This window comes from Lytechinus variegatus, chromosome 3 (assembly GCF_018143015.1).
Source record: "Lytechinus variegatus isolate NC3 chromosome 3, Lvar_3.0, whole genome shotgun sequence".
In the NCBI taxonomy this organism is placed as follows: domain Eukaryota; kingdom Metazoa; phylum Echinodermata; class Echinoidea; order Temnopleuroida; family Toxopneustidae; genus Lytechinus; species Lytechinus variegatus.
In genome coordinates this window covers 58,891,599-58,910,586 of record NC_054742.1, presented here as the reverse complement: position 1 = coordinate 58,910,586, position 18,988 = coordinate 58,891,599, and the positions used below count along the sequence as shown (strand labels likewise).

General features: G+C 37.3%; 1 protein-coding gene across 1 annotated transcript in view; it reads right to left on the bottom strand.

Annotated features, from left to right (window-relative positions):
* Nucleotides 1-18,988, bottom strand: part of LOC121411497 (protein TANC1-like) — a 95,084-nt gene that overhangs the window by 39,390 nt on the left and 36,706 nt on the right.

Here is an 18,988-nt window from a genome sequence, read left to right as displayed (position 1 = left end):
TGCACTATTTCAGATCCGGCAAATTGTCCAGCGAGCAATCAAAAGCCTACTTCTAATGAAGACGCAATCTATTCCCCCTGCTTCACCACGGCTACAGTGATCAGGTATTCAGGAATTCCTTCCTACTGGGTACCCACTTACTACACCTGGGTGGAGAGTGGCAAATATAGATAAACTTATTCAAGTCAATAACTTGGATGTATCTGCCTGATTTGCAAGTCAGTATTAACTTGCGCTTTAACCCGAATAGGATTAAGCAAACTCGGGCTAATGGGGAATCATCTAGTCATCGTCGGTTCGCTGAGCTCTGTAGGGGGATGAATTATTTCTTACTAACCCCCCATATCATATCTGATGAAAACGTAATGAGAAGGTCTCCACATGCTGATGAGCTTCAAATCAAATCGGTTGAAGTGTACTATAGGCATCCATGCATACTCAGCATAATTTGGGAACAGGGAAGAGGCTTGTACCTATCCTTGTTTTGTCGCTAAAATATCATGATATCATAAAGCCATTGCATATTACAATATTCATTTCAGATGGCGATGCATGGACATAGGAATCTGTGTTTTGTCTATAACTGTAGGCGGATGTAGCAGGAAGAACATATCAAAACTGAAACTCACTATCAATTACCATATTGTTATTTATTAAACTCATCAATAAAAGTAAAACCCCATCCATTTAATCTGTCTCTCAATAGACACTAGTAAACTCACAATTCATTTCCATTCTATATGGAAATTCATTTCCATTCTACATTCTTCTTCTTATGATATATAATTGCATTGATTCAATTATATTTAATGATATTGATTATATTGATTCAACTTGACATGTATGTTAATTTATATTTAAATTACTTTCAAATATGTATTTTTTTCCAATATTGAATTTTGTTCATGCTATTGTTTATTTAAATTGAATCAATCTATCTTGTACTTATTTGTATCATTTTGAAGAATGAAAATAAATTTGAATTGAATTGGATTGAATTAGAAAAGAACAAAGTTAGGAGTTAAAAAGATGATAATTTGGGAAAATCCATTTGAACAATTGAATGTCAAGCACCAGTTTCACTGTATTTATGCCTTTTTTCATATCTGTAAAATATCTACTACAGGTTCATATATGACAACCTTTAAAACTGAAAAATCTTACTAAAACAAGGAAAACATCTAATCTAGGGTCTATAAAACACTTAAAGTATACCGCCTATACTTTAAAAAATATCAGATTATTGCTTTCATTTTATTAGTTTGAATGAAAAAAATCTTACTAAATCTGATAAAATTTTACATTTTGGCAGGTATGCAGTTCAGCACAAGCTACAAATCGAATTTAAAATGAAATACCATTATTATTATCATCATTTTATGTCTTTTATTACGAACAAATAGGGGTTTTGAGAAAGAGACTAATCTCTGTTGAGCTTTGCAAAAGCTAATTGAACTCATCAATCAGCCTCAGGGGAGAGCCATGTTGTGAATCGTTGACAGAGACATAAACACTGAAAATCCCTATTTCCAATAACGCTGGCTCCCCTTACTTATCGATTCTACTCACTCAGGTCTTTGATCTTACAGTATGACTAAGTCATAGAAATCTTTGAAAAAAAGAGTGCAACAGTTATCCTTCAAATGACAACCAATGCATTCCGGAATGCACACCATTCTTTTGTAAGTTTGCTCAATACGGCAAACATTTTTAAAGGACCTGGCAGCAATTCTCACGTGCTTGGAATATTTCTGTGGGAAAACTTACAGTTCACATAATTTCGATACATTTTGTCATACATAAGGAACATCTTTAGAGGAGCATTTCATGATGCAAGAAGTTGTCTGATCGGCTCAGAACAAATTCGACAGTGAAAATCACTGACGATTTCTTTCATGAAAGACTCCCTACATCTTTTGAAATCCCATGACATACACAAGTAAGCATCAAAGCCAAAGTTGAGTTGTCACAGTGAATGCCTAGTCTGCTGGGCAAACCCTTCACTCAAAATAAGGGTTGAATGTTCAGCCTACTCATGCCTTGTGTACTGAAGGCTCTCTTGCTCAGCAAGTTCTGTATGTGCTAGTCTTTGCGTGGAGGCACACTTTTGATCAAAGTTCCAATCAGGGTCTGTGCCTGCAGACTAGTGAATGCCCCCATCCTCATGAAATTACCCTGGCGGCACCCCAGATCGGGACATGAAGCGATGAGATCACATTTGTTACATAACCTTACGGCACATTTGGACAATAGGTCAGATCAGGTTATGAGCAAGTACAAGGTTTTAGGTTCATTGAACAGGAGTAAAAAAATGGTTTGCTTGCTAATGCCAGCGACCCATCATCCCCCTACTCAGGGAATCATTACAATATCATCATTTCCCCAGGCAACCTTTTAAGAGCTAAAATCACCATGGAAACCTATTACATACCGCTTCATCTCGGAGATATTATCCATATTCACAATGGAAAAAACTCCCATCATATCCTCCTATATGAACAGTCATGAGAATCCCCCCCCGCCATGGTTCTTTGGCTTGACAGACACACAAAAAAACCTGAATCACATTTCCATAGGTAGTTTCAAACCGCCTCGATCATAAGATTCCCTGTTAAATAACGAGAACTTATTAGGCTAAACAATACCCATTAATTATTCTTGCATTCACACCGCCCTGAAACATACTTTTCGGGATAAGTTCCTGAAATTACGAGCATGCGCAATATGGTCTGATATGCAAGCTAAGCGCGAGATTCAAAATCACTGGCCCAGCAGCCAAAAGTTCCCGTAATTTCGCCAAGTACCTACTATTTAACGGGTATTTTCTTACAGGGAAATTACACGTAGTTTGCTTTCACATTACCAAAATACCTGGAACTGCTGAACTTGCTGAACTGCTGAGGCGGTCTGAAACCACCTCATGCAAACAAAAGCATTTTCCTTAACATGACTGCTCATTCATATACCCACTCAACCTCTCTAGAAATGAAAAGAAGATGCAGAATGAGTTAGATGGTCACAAGAAACCCCCCCCCATGATCTTCTAGCTTGATGCATAAAAAAACCTGAATTACAATCCCATGCAGTCAATAGCACTTTCCTATACAGGCTACTCATTTATACCCACTCAACCCCTCTAGAAATGAAAAGTAGATGCAGAATGAGTTAGATGGTCACAAGAAACCCCCCCCCCCCCCCATGATCTTCTGGCTTGACGCATAAAAAAAAACCTGAATCACAATCCCATGCAGTCAATAGCACTTTCCTATACAGACTGCTCATTTATACCCACTCAACCCCTCTAGAAATGAAAAGTAGATGCAGAATGAAAAATTGAGGAGGAAAAAGGGTCCAGGAAACAAAACGATACAAGTCAAATCGGAAGGCCAGATGCGTGAGTCACACTCCAGCCACTGACCTGAAGAGGAGGATCTATCCCTCATGCATTATTAGCAGAAATAGGAATCCAATGTATATACTACCTGTATTTGATTTGCCTTCACACAGGGGAAGTCTTTACCCATTCACAAGAACGTGTTGGAGTGGGTACAGATGTAAACTTTGTAATTCATGATTTTCGATTCCTCCCCCCTTGGGAAATGATCTTCGTGCAAATTCCTACTCCAGAGCAAACTAGTATCCTGGAGCAACAGATCGCATACACGAGATGACATCTGAATGGGTGCTGATAATATTTTATAGGTGCATTCAAGTGGTTTTTTGAACAAAAGTGGTAATGACAAATCTACTAAAATGTACATGTATGAATAAATTTTAAAAAAATATGTGCCCACTGATTTCAATAGAAAATGGGTACCAGTAAACCTTTATGATGGCAAAATGACAAAATGGGCACAGCATGTTGTTGTTGTTGTTGTTAGCTTGGGTTTTGAGGCGCGTGTCATTCAGATATGAATATTTACGCCTATATCAATTTGTCGTTTTTGTGGTTATAAAATTTTGACGCATAATGGATTAGCGCTGCTTTCAGTAAATTTGAATGAGATCGTGAAAGGCGGCTCATCACAAATCCTTGATTGTTTAAATAGTATTTTCTGGCCAACCCGGATCAGTAATTTGAACGGGCTTCTCAGCATGCGCGTGGTTGCTAATAAAAGCAAGCACTGCCTAGGCCCCCCCAATACCCAACCAAGACAGTGTGATGCCTGTCAACAGACCTCTCCTTCCGAAGTTTGAAAAGAGAACAATAAAAGTGTGTAATATAAAATACATGTTACTGTATGGTATACAATAACCAAATATAAGGACACAATTAATTAATGCAGACATTCTGGGCTTGTGCTCGGTGCAATTAATGTCATGTGTTATTACTAAATGTTACATGTTTTACATGGTTATCTGGAATATTCTATCGATTCATAGATGGGTGACACCCGTATTCATAGACTCAAGAGGAACTTCAAAATGCAGTAGCCAAAATACAAGTAAACTTAGAGAGGAAAAGAAAATAAAACAAAATAAAACATATACATATGTACACATTATATATATTTATTTACAGGCGCTTTATCTATGTTATGCAGAGAGAACTTAAAAATAAGAGAGTCTATGTGTCCTTCTTACGAAAGACACAAGTGCTCTCTGGTGTGAAGCTTCTGATGAAGACAATGATCCCTCGAGATCTGCTGCCTCTTGGCAGTCTGTATCCACTAACAGCATTGTTCTTTCTATGATATATTTTGCGCATTCAGTTAGAAAATGTCTTGTTGTTTCGGGCACTCCACAAACATCGCATAATCCAGTTAGGTGTGTTTTGAAAAGAAACAGGTTTTGGTTTAATCCTATATTATCCATTCTTAGACAGTGCAAAATGGATTCACTATTCTTGTGGTTCAAGGAACATTTATAAGTTCCTGCTACGTTTTTTTGGATTCTTTTTAAGGGGGATACAGTTTCTTCCCATCTATTTTGCCATTTTTGCATATAATAAAATTTGATCAAACTATTTGATTCTCTTTTATTCAGTTTATTATGGATGTCAATTGTGGGATGTATTAACGCACCTTTGGCGGCCTTATCAACCACTTCATTACCAGTGATATTACAATGCCCAGGTATCCACTCATAACAAATATGTATTCCTTTTTGATGAAGTTGTGTCTGGAGCATCAACAACTCATAAATAAACTGTTCTTCATTGTTGTTTTTCAAAGCATCTAGTGCTCCAAGAGAGTCGCAGAAAATAACCGCTCCTGTGAGTAATCCTGGTACCTGTATTTGGTTTAACCAATATAATGACAGAATAATGGCAGCTAATTCTGCTCTGTAAGATGATGTATTGTTGTGTAGTCTTTTGGATTCTACATAATTAAAGCGTGGTATAAAAAAAGCAGCAGCTGCCTTGCCCGTGTCTGGAGACTTTGAGCCATCCGTAAATATATGTAGGTGGTTTGGCCACTTCTGATTAATAAGTTCTATACTTCTCTGTTTTTGGAGCAAGGGGTTGTCTGCCTTGGAAATAAGGTCACTAAGTTCATTTGATACTGATGTTGTCTCATAATGCCACTTTGGAATGGGTGTTGTTATAAACATGTCCTCAATCTTGTATGATAAAATCGGTGGTAATACTAGCACTCTTTGACCAAAGGGTTCCCGAGTATTTTGATTCACTTGTATATTAAATTGCCAACAGTCTTTCAAGTCCTCCATCAAAGGGTGGTTTGGGATACTTTCAATACGTTTTTTCAATTTGACACTTAGCATTTCCCGACGTAAGTCTAAAGGCATCTCCCCAAGCTCTACCTGTAATGTTCTAAGAGAAGTTCCTTTTCTTGCTCCAGCACAGATTAGCAGGGACTGATATTGGATCGAGTTCAAAATATTTTTTACATTTGTTGTTGCAGAGTTGTATGCTTCGCAGGCGTAATCCATCAGTGACCGTATGATGGCTCTATATACCTGCAGGGTTTCCTGAGCGCTGTTACAAAAAGGGCTGTAAGCAATGCATTTAAGTACATTTATTTTTTGTTTACATCTCTGCACAATGCTATCAATATGTGGCTTCCATGTCAATCTCTTATCAAATAATACTCCTAAATATCTGTGCTCCTTTTGTGGAATTAGAATACATTCATTCAAAGTGATCATGAAATGTTCTTCTCTATTTGAACGTGAGAATAGCATTGGACGAGTTTTGTCATGAGATATATTCAATCCCCATGATGAAAACCAATTGTTCAATTTATTTAGATATTCTTGAATATATTCGCTAGATTCTTTCAAGTCACTTCCGTGTCTCCAGATAACGCAATCATCTGCATATAACAGATTGTATACGTTAGGTGAAATAGGAATGTCGTGTAGCATTATATTGAACAACTCTGGGCTGAGTGTACTCCCTTGGGGGAGACCATTATTAATTTCCATACATGGAGAAAGTTGCTTTCCTATTCGGACCTGGAAAGTACGACGCGATAGAAGATTATAGATGTAGAGAAGAATGTTGCCTTTCAGTCCAATTTTACCTAATTTGACTAAAAGTCCTTTGGTCCACAATGAATCGAACGCTTTCTCTAGGTCTACAAATACAGCTATCGTCTTTGTACCGACTTCCAGATTCTTTTGTATGCTATTTTCAAGATGTATAATGTTATCTAAAGTACAACGCCCCCTTCTAAATCCATTCTGGATTGGGGATAGTATTTTGTTTTTCCAAATAAAACTGGAGTCTCTTTTTTACCAAACTTTCCATTATTTTCATAAGGCAAGAAGTTAAGGAAATGGGGCGGTATGAATTTGTTAATGTGGGGTCTTTATTTGGTTTCAAAATTGGAATCATTATGGAATGCTTACACGAGGGTGGAATTTCACCAGATTCCCATATTTTGTTGATTAACATAAGCATGGCTTCTTTTGCGTTCGTTGGAAGATTCTTATAAACCTGATATCCAATGTTATCTTCCCCGGGCGTTGGTTCTTTTTTCGTTTTCAGGATATAATTTAGTTCTGTCATGTCAAAAGGTTCATTAATGGCAAGTTTACCGTCCATTTCCTCAAATGGGAGATCATTAAATTCTTTATTAATCTCCTCTTCTTCTTTGTTATGGGGTTTGTTTTTTCCCGCAGATATGAAACTTTGTGCGAATGCGCTTGCCTTTTCTTCGTCTGCGGTAATTATCTTACCGTCTGCGTGAAGAACTGGCATTTTATTGGTTGGTTTAGTTTGTGAACCATTTAGTCTCTTTACAGAGCGCCATATCATCGTTAGGGGCGTAAACCGGTTAAATTTAGAGCACAGTTCCCGCCAGTATTGCCGTTTTGCTTGTCTAACCAGTCTTTGCGCTTCTGCTTTCTTTTTTCTATAGTGTTCCAAATTTGGTTGGGATGGATTTTTCCTCAGTTTGTTTTTTGCTTTATTTCGTTCCCTTATTTTGGTGGTGCAATCTTTTGTCCACCAGGGAGTTGGGTTTTGTTTGTGTTTTTTATAAGGTGGGGCAGTTTCCTCCAGAACGCTTGTGATCAGTTTTATGAAAAGGTCATAGGTTTCTGAAGCGTTCAATGCACTCGTATCAGGGTATGTGTTTTTAAAGTGTTCCTCGCATTTCTTTCGAAAATTTGACCAGTTCATATGTTTAAAAGACCATTTTTTGGTTGGATAGTGATCTGGATCATTCATGGTTGGGGCTTTCTTAAGATGCAAATCAATTCTGACGGGAAAGTGGTCGCTGCCACATTTGTCAGATAGGACCTGCCATTCACAATTAATAGCTAAAGAGGGTGAGGTGATGGATAAATCAAGGCAAGATATTTTACCTGTATGTGGATCTAATCGAGTCCCGGAACCATTATTAAGTATGACGAGGTTATTTTGAGCAATAAAGTTTTCAATTAAATGACCGTTGCTATCAGTTTTCTCACTCCCCCATAGAGTGTTATGGGAGTTAAAATCTCCTACTATCAATAATTTAGAGGTGTCCTTGACATTTTGAAGGAGTAAATTTAAGTCGTCTTCTTCTAGTTTTTCACATGGATTATAGTAATTAATAACTGTAATAAAGGACTTGCCCGTGTGTATATTAATTGATTGCATTTCGCAATCTACATTTAGAGATATGTATTCGTAATCCAATGAGTTATGGATATAGAATGCACATCCCCCTCCTCTTCGGGAATTTCTGCTTTTAGAAAAACAAGTATAATTAGGAATATGTATTGATTGAGAACCTTGATACCATGTTTCTTGTAAACATATTAAATGGATAATTTCATCTCTTTTACAATTTATATATTTAACAAGTTCATCACCGTGCCCTTGCATTCCCTGCGCGTTCCATTGTAAAATGAGGAGCGCGGGCATAATAACACTTATTAGCTTGCTTGTGCTGGAAATTGTTCCGCGGCTGTTCTGATAAAAGAGATAATTTCCGCCTCTGATTGGTCTTTTGCAAAGTTCATGAGTAATTTGGCAAAGAAAGTAACAAGTTGTTCATTGCTAGCTGTTGTTAGAAAATTTTCTTCTTTTGGTGCTGGGCGTGGGGTCTTGAACTTTCTAACATTAGAGAACGACTGTGTGGGGATCTGATTATGTGTGGGTGTTGGTATTTGTGGTAGCTTAAGGTGATTGGGTTCAACGGGATCGGGATTCCTGTGTATTTGTGCCTGGACAGTAATTGGTTTGTTATTGTTTACTTTGATTTTATTGAATTGCACCGAAGTCGGTATTGTTGGGATCTGAGCCTCCGTTTGTTGAATTTCTGAGAAAGCTTTGGTTGCCTGTGCATAGGACATTTTGTTCACAACCTTTATTTTCTGGATTTCATTCGCTATTTTGGCTTTTGCGCATCCTTTATATGCCGCCGAATGTTGACCACCGCAATTGATACAATTGTTTAGTTCTTTTTTTGTACAGTCATCAAAATTATGTGCTTCCCCACATCTTACACACCTTTGTTTTTCACGGCATGTATTTGCCGTGTGTCCAAATTTTTGGCAGTTGAAGCATCTACTGACAGGGGGGATAAACATCCTCACCTCCATTCTTTGAAAACACATGGTTATTTCTTTTGGGAGAGACTGTGTGTCAAAGAATAAAATAACACTACGTGTCGGGGAAGTAGTAGGTCCACCTTGTGTTTCCATATCAACCTCTTGCTTTCTGGGATTTTTTCTCAATATTCTTTTGGCGTTCACAACTCTTTGACTTTTTAATTCTGCTATTATTTCCTGGTCTGTCATTTCGGTTGGTACTACTGAAATTACTCCCTTTTGCAGGTTTGGACGATTGTTTATTTTTACTGGTATATTTCCAATAGATTGAATTTCCTGGATTCGTCTATACTGTTTGATATTTTGGCATTTCAGGAAAATTCCATTTCTAGTAGACTTTATGTATTCGGGAGAAAGGCTTGAGCAATTTTCGATAGCTCTAATGACAACTGATAGGCTAACATTTTTTAATGATTTATCACGATCTATTGGTACAATGAAAACTTTCAGGTTTTGGTTTCTTGTTTCTGCAGATGGGGTGCGGAATTGGAACTCATTGTCAGATTCACCCGACGAGCCACTCCTTATAGATACGTTTTCTACACTAACACTTCCTTCTCTAGTTTTACGTTTTTTCTTTCGTCTAGACGTTTCTACTGTTTGAAATTCCCCTTCAGGATCTGTGTAGGGGGTACCCGATTCAGATTCTCCCCTAAATAGAGGATGTGGATACTTTGCCGCCATTATTGGCATGTGCCAATTTGGCGGGAAATTTGAAAATCAAACAAGTGCTGTATTAGTCGTGTGTAAAAGAAAGCCCAAAATGTTTGCTTACCAGTTTCGTGTCCGAGGTATAGCAAATATAGCTAGAATGGTCCCTATTCCAGATAATATAAATCCATTATAGGCATTAAAAATCCAAAGATAGGCAAAATTCCAAAGATAAAGTAAAATATCGAGCGCTAAATTCGCAACACGTCCGGACGCCTCCGATCAAAGTGTGTGATTCCAACCATGTGTCTAGTCTTTTTCCAAGCATTAATGATTCCCTGTCTTACATGTGCCTATCGATGTTGGTGACCTTCAGCGCAATTATTTTTCAGCTATTACAGGTTTCATGATTTCAGGTTTACATCTAGATCTACCATGTACAGTGACAATTAACCTTAATTTTTAAAAAATCCTAATAAAATCATTGTTTCCTACAACATGAAAGGACTATTTAGCTTTACACTAAATCAAGGACAAACTTGGACCCCAGATTAATATGCAAATATATAAAATTATAAGCCATTTTAACTCATTTCAAGATGTACCAAGTTCTGTGCTTCATTTTTTCCTGTTCGACCCATCCTTGTCATCATACAATCCTACCTTTTATCTCACAAAACAGCCAAACTTGGAAATACCAGATTTCCCAAAACTTTTTTTACAGGCTTCCAAACTGAAGAGAACTCCATTTGTACCCATAAAGTAAATACCAAGAAATTCCAAGAAATAAACGTCCAGTTAACAAGAATACCAATAAGCTACCATACAGGAACATGGGAGCAAACCGTTGTTAGATTAAACGGATATTGATTGTGATGTATAGCAATCAGTCAATTACAATACCATTTGCTTAGAACTATGCTCTGCGATATCAAACGAAGAAAAATATCAATTGATGACTCAAGGATGAGGCATACAATATCACTCAGAATGCTAGACATGTAGTTGATCGAAAGGAAATAAAGCTCATAACGGTTGCCATTTTTTTTAATTCAAATATGTTGTATATAAGAGATGCACAAACAAGGGGAACGGGGGGACAAGTCCCTTCCCCCTTTGGAAATTATAATTTTGTACAGTGGCATATCGAAGAGGGTCATTCTGTCCACCCTAGAGGGACCAAAATTGTCAGGAAATCTACAGAAATCGATAGAGATTTTCTCCCATTCCTTGTCGTGTGAAAGCATTTCACAAAGCAACCAATGATCTCTCCCAACATCATCTCTCCCAACATCTCTGTCAACCTCTTATGTACTAAGTTAATCATCTGTGGAGATTTCAATATCCACACTGACAACAACATGGATGCTGATGCGAGATCTCTAAATGACCTTCTTGAATCTGGTGGTCTCAAGCAGATGATTTCAGAGCCTACTCATAAACGTGGTCATACACTGGATCTCCTGATCGTCAGAGAAAGTGAAGGTATCATTGACAACATTAGAGTACTACCTGCAATGCCATCTGATCATGCGGCAATCATGTTCACAGCAGCACTTGCTCGTCCACCTGCATCAAGGCAGCAAGTTCGCCATCGTATGCTTCGTAGCATCGACTATGAACAATTCAGCCGTGATATTGAAGGTAACTTCTCAAACATTGGAGACCTTGACGATCTTGACTTAGCCCAAAAGGTTGACACTTATAACTCTACTCTAAAAGCCGCCCTTGACAAGCATGCTCCAATATCTTCCAGGACTATTCAGCTACGCCCACATGCCCATGGTATGATGAATCTCTGAAAGCCCGACGACGAAAGTTGCGTTCTGCAGAAAGGAAGTGGCGAAAATCCGGAACTGTCACAGACAAACATATGATGAAAGCTTCATTGACTGATTATCAATGTGTACTCAAGAAAGCCAAATGTGCCTACCATCGAGAGAAAATAGCTGGTAGCAACAGCAAGGAGCTTTTCAAATTCGTACACGAATTAACAGTAGAGCGATCTGATCAACTGTTGCCATCCCACAGCTCGAAGGATGAACTTTGTCAACGATTTTCAGACTACTTCAACGACAAGATATCCAAACTACGAGCATCAACTACCAACGTTAATCTGTCACCTGTACCATCCTCTACTGAAGCTACCTTGGAAAGGTCTGCATGTCAACTTGAAGAATTCCATCAAGTTTTAGAGAAAGATGTTCGCAAGATTATTAAATCTAAGAAGGTGAAAACTTGTGCACTTGACCCTGTTCCTGCATGTGTCTTTAGCGGATGTCTTAATATTCTTCCTGCCATCACAGATATGGCAAATCAGAGTCTTATGTCTTATTTTCCAACTTCACCCAAATCTGCAGTTGTTACACCAATACTGAAAAAGCAGAATCTAGATCCTGAGGACTTGAAGAACTTTCGTCCGATATCAAACATCCCGCTACTTGGGAAAGTGATTGAACGTGTGGTCAGTCAGCAGCTTACATCATATCTGGCTAGTAACTCTCTTCTCCCATCTAGGCAATCGGCGTATCGTCAACACTACAGAGTGGAAACTGCCTTACTACGTGTACATAATGACCTTCTTCAATTTCTAGACAATGGGAATGAGGCTCTGCTCATCCTTCTTGATCTTACGGCTGCTTTCGATACAGTCGACCATGAGATTCTGCTTTCTAGACTGAAATACAGATTTGGAGTGACTGGTATGGCATTGCAGTGGTTCACATCTTACCTGTCTGGAAGAGAGCAGAAAGTGCGCATTCAAGACAACACCTCAGTTTCAACACCACTGCGGTGGGGCGTGCCTCAAGGATCGGTAATCGGTCCGATTCTCTTTATCTGCTACACTACGCCAGTTCAGGACATCATTCAGGCACATGGTTTCTCTACAATGATTTACGCTGACGACACACAACTTATCGTCTCCTTAAAGTCTTCGGAAAGGGAGAATGTTGTAGGGAGACTGGAAATCTGCCTCCAGGAAGTACGGAACTGGATGGTGAGCAATCATCTTACACTTAATGACAGCAAAATGGAGTTGCTTCATGTTTCATCTCCTTTCAGACGAGTGCAGGAGGCTCTCCCTCCTTTGACATCAATGATTGGCCAGGTTCTGCCATCTCCTTCAGTATGTGATCTGGGTGTCATTTTTGATAAGAATGTGAACATGCGCCAACACGTAAATATTGTTTGTCGCAAGGCCTCGTTTGCTCTGAGACGTATTGGAATGATTCGGTCATACCTTAGTAAGAATGTGACTGAGATCCTCATTCATGCTTTTGTATCTTCCCTTCTTGATAACTGTAACAGTCTTTTGTACGGAACGCCGGACAAAGATATAGCAAAGCTCCAAAGAATCCAAAATTCAGCCGCAAGACTTGTCTCCAGATCCAAGAAACACAACCACATCACCCCAATCCTCAAAGAACTTCACTGGCTACCTATCAAATCACGAATTCGCTTCAAAGTCCTTCTAATAACATTTAATGCTGTCCATGGTTTTGCCCCTCAATATATTTCTGAACTTGTTTCTCCATACACCCCCTCTAGGACACTTAGATCATCAACTCAACTACTCCTTCAAGTACCCAGACTAAGAACTAAGACGCATGGCGAAAGGTCCTTCTCCTACAGTGCCCCAACCCTTTGGAATTCCCTCCCCAGTACTCTCCGATCACAAAATAATCCTGGACTTTTCAAATCACAACTTAAAACATTTCTTTTTAATGAAGCATTCAACTAGGCCTTTCCAAATACTTATGCCATACATGTATGTAACTGATTAATGTTGATGTTGCCAATTATTATTCTAAGTAATTCCTTATATTGTATAATTCTTATTTTTGTAAAGTGCATTGAGAGTCCTTTCAGGTCTGAAATGCGCTATATAAGAACTACATTATTATTATTATTATTATCATCTCTCGCAACACATTATATACGGTACAATACATATAAAAATGTATGCCTACATTATACAAAAGTGTACCGTGATGATGAGTTAATTTAATTGTACTACATGTACTTGCATTTGATTTGTTGAGAAAAATCAATTAGTGTAACAGAATAAAGACAACAAATGATGCAAGACATGGGGGGGGGTTCTGATGAAGTCTTGTTACATGATAGCAGAAGCAATAGACCTGTTTTGTCTCTGTTCACTACATGTATAAGAATTTCTATGAAAATATGGATAGGACTAGATAAAAAGATAAAGATAAAAATGTTACGAACCCCCCCCCCCCTGAAAATTCATATGCACTATCAATACTAACTATTAATACTAGCTAATCAATTCACAAAGACGTTTTGGTTGAGTTTTGTTCTGCGTTAGCCTAAATATGGCGAACTCACTAAACTTCATGCTGCAGTCACATTTCCCCTACCGCGGCCATACGGCGAGTTGAAAACAGCCCTTTTCTTCATTTTTATTCAAACCACCTTTATGTGTCTGGTACAAAAATGTAAGAACAGCTGCTTTCAGCATGCCATACCGATCTGAAAAATGTGACTGCGCCATTACTCCTCTGACGATGACTTTCCTATAGCACCTGTCATGCCTGTATACAGGATCAACTGCTCTCTATATTGGGTCATATCACCATCTAATGCCTTCCCAATCAATCAATAGTTTTGATCGGTCACTCCAGTAAAAACAACTGCAACTAATTCAGGCAGTCACTCCATTTCCTTGACCATGCAATAGATACAAATAAATATAGGCCTCCTGATAGTGACATATATATTGGCCTAAAGGAGTATTGATGTACTAACTTATCCACAGGTTATTGCAATCAACAACAACATCTGAACAAAAATGAACTAGTTAAATTCAGTATTTTTTCTTTTACACCCCCTTGCCTTCTTTTCTATAAAAAAAATCTTGCACTGTGTCAGAAGAAGATCCTCCTTTCTTCTCATCTAATGAATTAAAGACAAATTCCAGTAGTTGCAGTAAACACTGATTTCATGAGAAAGTCTGTAAAACAAGGCTTAATTGTCAGTGTATCATCGAGGATCTAGATCTGGTACAGTTACATAAACTGAACTTTGTGAAATCTTGAAATCTACGCTGAAAAATGTTCACACTGAAGATCACCAACACAGATAGGCACACGTGGGACAGTGTATTATTATTGCTGGAATAAAGACCCAACGGAAGTGACCGAATCCACGCTTATTTTGCTTATTTCTCAGCAATTACACAATTTCTTCCAGAATCCTTTGGCACATATTTTTTATTCATACAAACAGACACTTGGGTGGTCATTATATTAGATTCTGTAAAAAGTCATTTTAAGATCGTTACCAAAACTGGAATTTATCTTTAATATTTGTCATAATTATATTACCATAAATATAATTTTCTTCAAAAGATTGTGATTAATGAAATATTTTACAATGTAAGTTCTTTTTTAAAAGACAGCTTTTCTGCAGAATGTTGATCAAATTATTCTCATGAATAATTTGAAATATTACCCTTTGCGGCACTGCCAGCACATAACTATGTTATACATCCTCCCCATGCATCCCATACTCAGTCACTCTGCATACTGCCTAATTCCTTCATACACGTATAACCTTCGGTTGTAGTAGCTCCATGATAATATCACCCGGGGATGACTGTAGCAGGCACTATGTCACAGAAATCACTAATGAAGCTCAAAAACCATCTGGAATTATCCTGGAAAATTGCAGTCATGTTTGTATCATCAATTCATCATCAGACATCTTAGCGATGTACGCAGAGATATGCATGCATAATAGCATGATTGGGAGCTTCGTACATCGTACTTTCTGTCATATCACATGACTCGAACCAAATTTCATGAAAGTTCGATATGATAGCAACCCTTGCTGAAATGTCAACTACCATGACAACTCTTCCATTGAAAGTTGACATTCCAGAAAGAGTTGCTATCATGTAGCAACTTTTTATGAAATGGGACCCAGAATGTCACATGATTAGAATATAAAAGTGAGCATGGTGCACTTATACTTTATATATATATTCAGCAATACTATGAAAGTATGAGTAAAACTGAACTTCATTCATAATATCAAGCTCTGAAACAGGAAAAATATGCAGGCGCTCGGGGTGAACTTGCCCTGAACTGCCTGAATGAGCCCTGAGAAACTAAACAGAGCCAGATAAATTGTGGAGCAAATTTATGCTGATGAGCTCAAAAAGTGGGTCTGGAAAGATTTTAATTTTTGACTGCTCTGAAAAGAGCCCCAGTCCCTCCCCTATTTGTCATAACATTATTAATACAAAAGATTTTTCTTATTTCTTTTCAAGAAGAAGGTTGATTCCTTAAACTCAAGCTCTACAGCTTGCTCCACTAATGAATTCAATTTCAAGTGCCAAGCTGTGATGGCAAGAGTGCAAGTTGTGAATATCAAATTAGTGTACACTTAGCGCAGACATTCAACCACTAAACGCTTTAGTGTATCTACTTGCTCCTAAACCTGTTTCAGTGTCAAGGCCAGGCCGTTTCTGGAAGTAATGTGATTTGCAGAGAGGGAGGATGGGGTAGCGAACAGTGGCATTGAATAGTCGTAGCAAGAAGGTATACGAAGCAGTGCCACAACAGCAAGCTGCAAATACAAGCCATGATGAGTCTAGGGAATGCGTTAACACTTTTTTACTGAAGAAAAGCAATATTCAAAGATGTTTCAGGGAACAATTTTGTGGGGGGGAGATCACTGGAAAATAAATAGAAGCAACTTTCCGAAAGGTTACGCTCTTTAGAATAATGAACCATTTCCTTTCATCTCATCAAAGACAAATAATACGACAGACTGAACAATATGAAAAGAAAACATAAATATCTATAAGTGTATCTATACCACAACGAGAGGGAAATTATGAAGAGGAAGTTATTTGGACAGTCCCTTGCAAATTGGTAAGTCAATAATTTTGAAAGCATTGGGTAATTATCTTCACGGACTGACTGCCCACAGGCAGGCCATATTGATTTGTTCTCTTATTTCACAATCTGGTTTGGATTTTCATGCTGAATAGGTATTCCCTATGAGAAGTTATCATTGCAGGAATCTCTTTGTTATACTGTATGCATAATCAAAGAAAAAAAAAACTTAATATGAATGCACATTTTTATTTCAAAAGGCCAAGTCCGTATCCCACAACCAGTTGATTTGAATACAGATATATTACACAAGCGAACCCTGACCATGTCTTAAAAATTGAATGAAAAATAAGTTATTAAAAGTTGATATTTTGCATTATCATAAATCAGTTCAATGCACATCATATACAAGCAAAACAAACCATTTGTATTTTATCGGATTAGATATTTCAATTTTTGTAGATTTTAAAATGAAAAAATTCTTAATCATCCTAGAGCAATTAGCATTACACATTATGGTATTCACAAGCAGACAAACCATATTTTACATTAAAATAAAAAATTGAATATTTTTTATTTCATGTAAAAATATACAATAAGTGTATGACATCAATGGCTACCTCATTTGCATAGTACTACCATACTGCCAGTGCATATGTTGGAGTTTTGAAAAAAATGAATAGACCTATAATTTCACCCCATCATAACTTTCTTATTTAATTAAATCCGATTCTGAAGGAATTACCAGCCTTTTGCTTGTTTGATGTTTTTTATTTTTATTCAATTCAACCTGTCGGTGCGAACTTGGACTTTGAGAATGTTTTTTGTTTTTCTAACTACTGTATAAAGTCATCTGCCAGGAGTAAGATGGAAGAACTGCACACTTTTAAGGTGTTGGGTTGTGTCATTTCATTCTCTACAAATAAGTGCCACTGGACGCACAGACTGCCAAAAGCGAAAACAAGACAAATTCCTTCAAACTGTGTTTGTAATATCAGGCACTCGAAAACCAACTAACGCAATACATAAACTGGATGAGCCCACTTTCACAGACCGATAGAAACCCCTTTTCCGAGGCATTAATGACCTACTACATCACCGAGAAGTGGTTTTCATGACTATACCACACTGGAGGGAATACGATGATGATATTATGCCAAGCCTGCCCAATTTGAAGCTAATATTCAGACGACCTTAATTACTCTTGACATTCTCTTCTGCTGGAGGATTAAAATGATATCCTGATGGCGATCCAACCATCATCATTCATATCACTGTACCTTTATAAGGGGCTGTCACAACTTAATACTATTGCTATTATAAAGCTATTGCTTTTCAGTGGATCCCTCCATTTTCACAAAAAATAAATCTATATTTTATTGTCATATTTCATTTCTTGATTGTAATCAATATACTGCTCTTTAGTTATTTCAAGTAACGATGATACATATTTTGTTATTGAGTTTAACTGATTTCTTTTGATCAAATTGTGTTTTTCAGATTTGTATTTTGTTGGAAATGACATAAATGAAATTAAATATAAAAATGAAATGCTGATTTATGTATGGTAAGCCACTTTGTCAGAGTTTCATTCTTGATATCAAAACTTACTTTTGTTTACAAAACAAAATTTTAAAAAATCATATTTTCATCCAGAACTTATTTTGTGTCTAAATTCTCAATGATTTATCTAGAAATGGGATTAAATCAAATGAATGCAATAGTATTATTTACTGCCTCATATCGTCGGCAGTGGTGGTAGTTCCAGCAACAGCTAAGGTAATAAAGGCAGTGCTATATAAATCCAGCTATCATTATTATTATTATAAACTTAAGGAATTTTATCTGGTTCAGATTGGTACAGTATGAACAATCTAAAATGAATTATCAAGTATTTTGAGGTCTGAATATCAAATTCTCATAATTTACAGGTATTTTGTGATCAAACAGGTACAAAAGCCCCCTATAGGGAATTATTTGCAATGATGTTAAATACTTTTTGACCATTACTTTTGATACTTGGCAGTCGCTAATGGAGTGATATGCAATAAAATGGCTGTTGAGACACGGAATATGAAATGAAACTTTCAAAAGCTAAAGAGAGAAATCACTTCCACTTCAATTCCAGAACATAAAGCCCATTACAGACATAAAAGACATTAATTCAATGGAGCATACAGCACTCTGATCATACTTTTATCTTAACAGATTAGAAGAGAAACCCTGTCCGCCTACATTAATGCAACATATATATGTTCTGTATTAAGCTCAAACTTGAGAAAGGATTACATTTCGAACGGATACTTCCCCAACTTTTGTTAACATTCAACAAAGACTCTTAGGCTCTGACGAATAAAACATTTTAAAGGAGAAAATTTGAGATTATTTTTACCATTTTTTTTCTTGTGTTAAAGTCAATGGCAGAATTGTAAACCCAAAACTTTATATTTCTTCCATAGTTT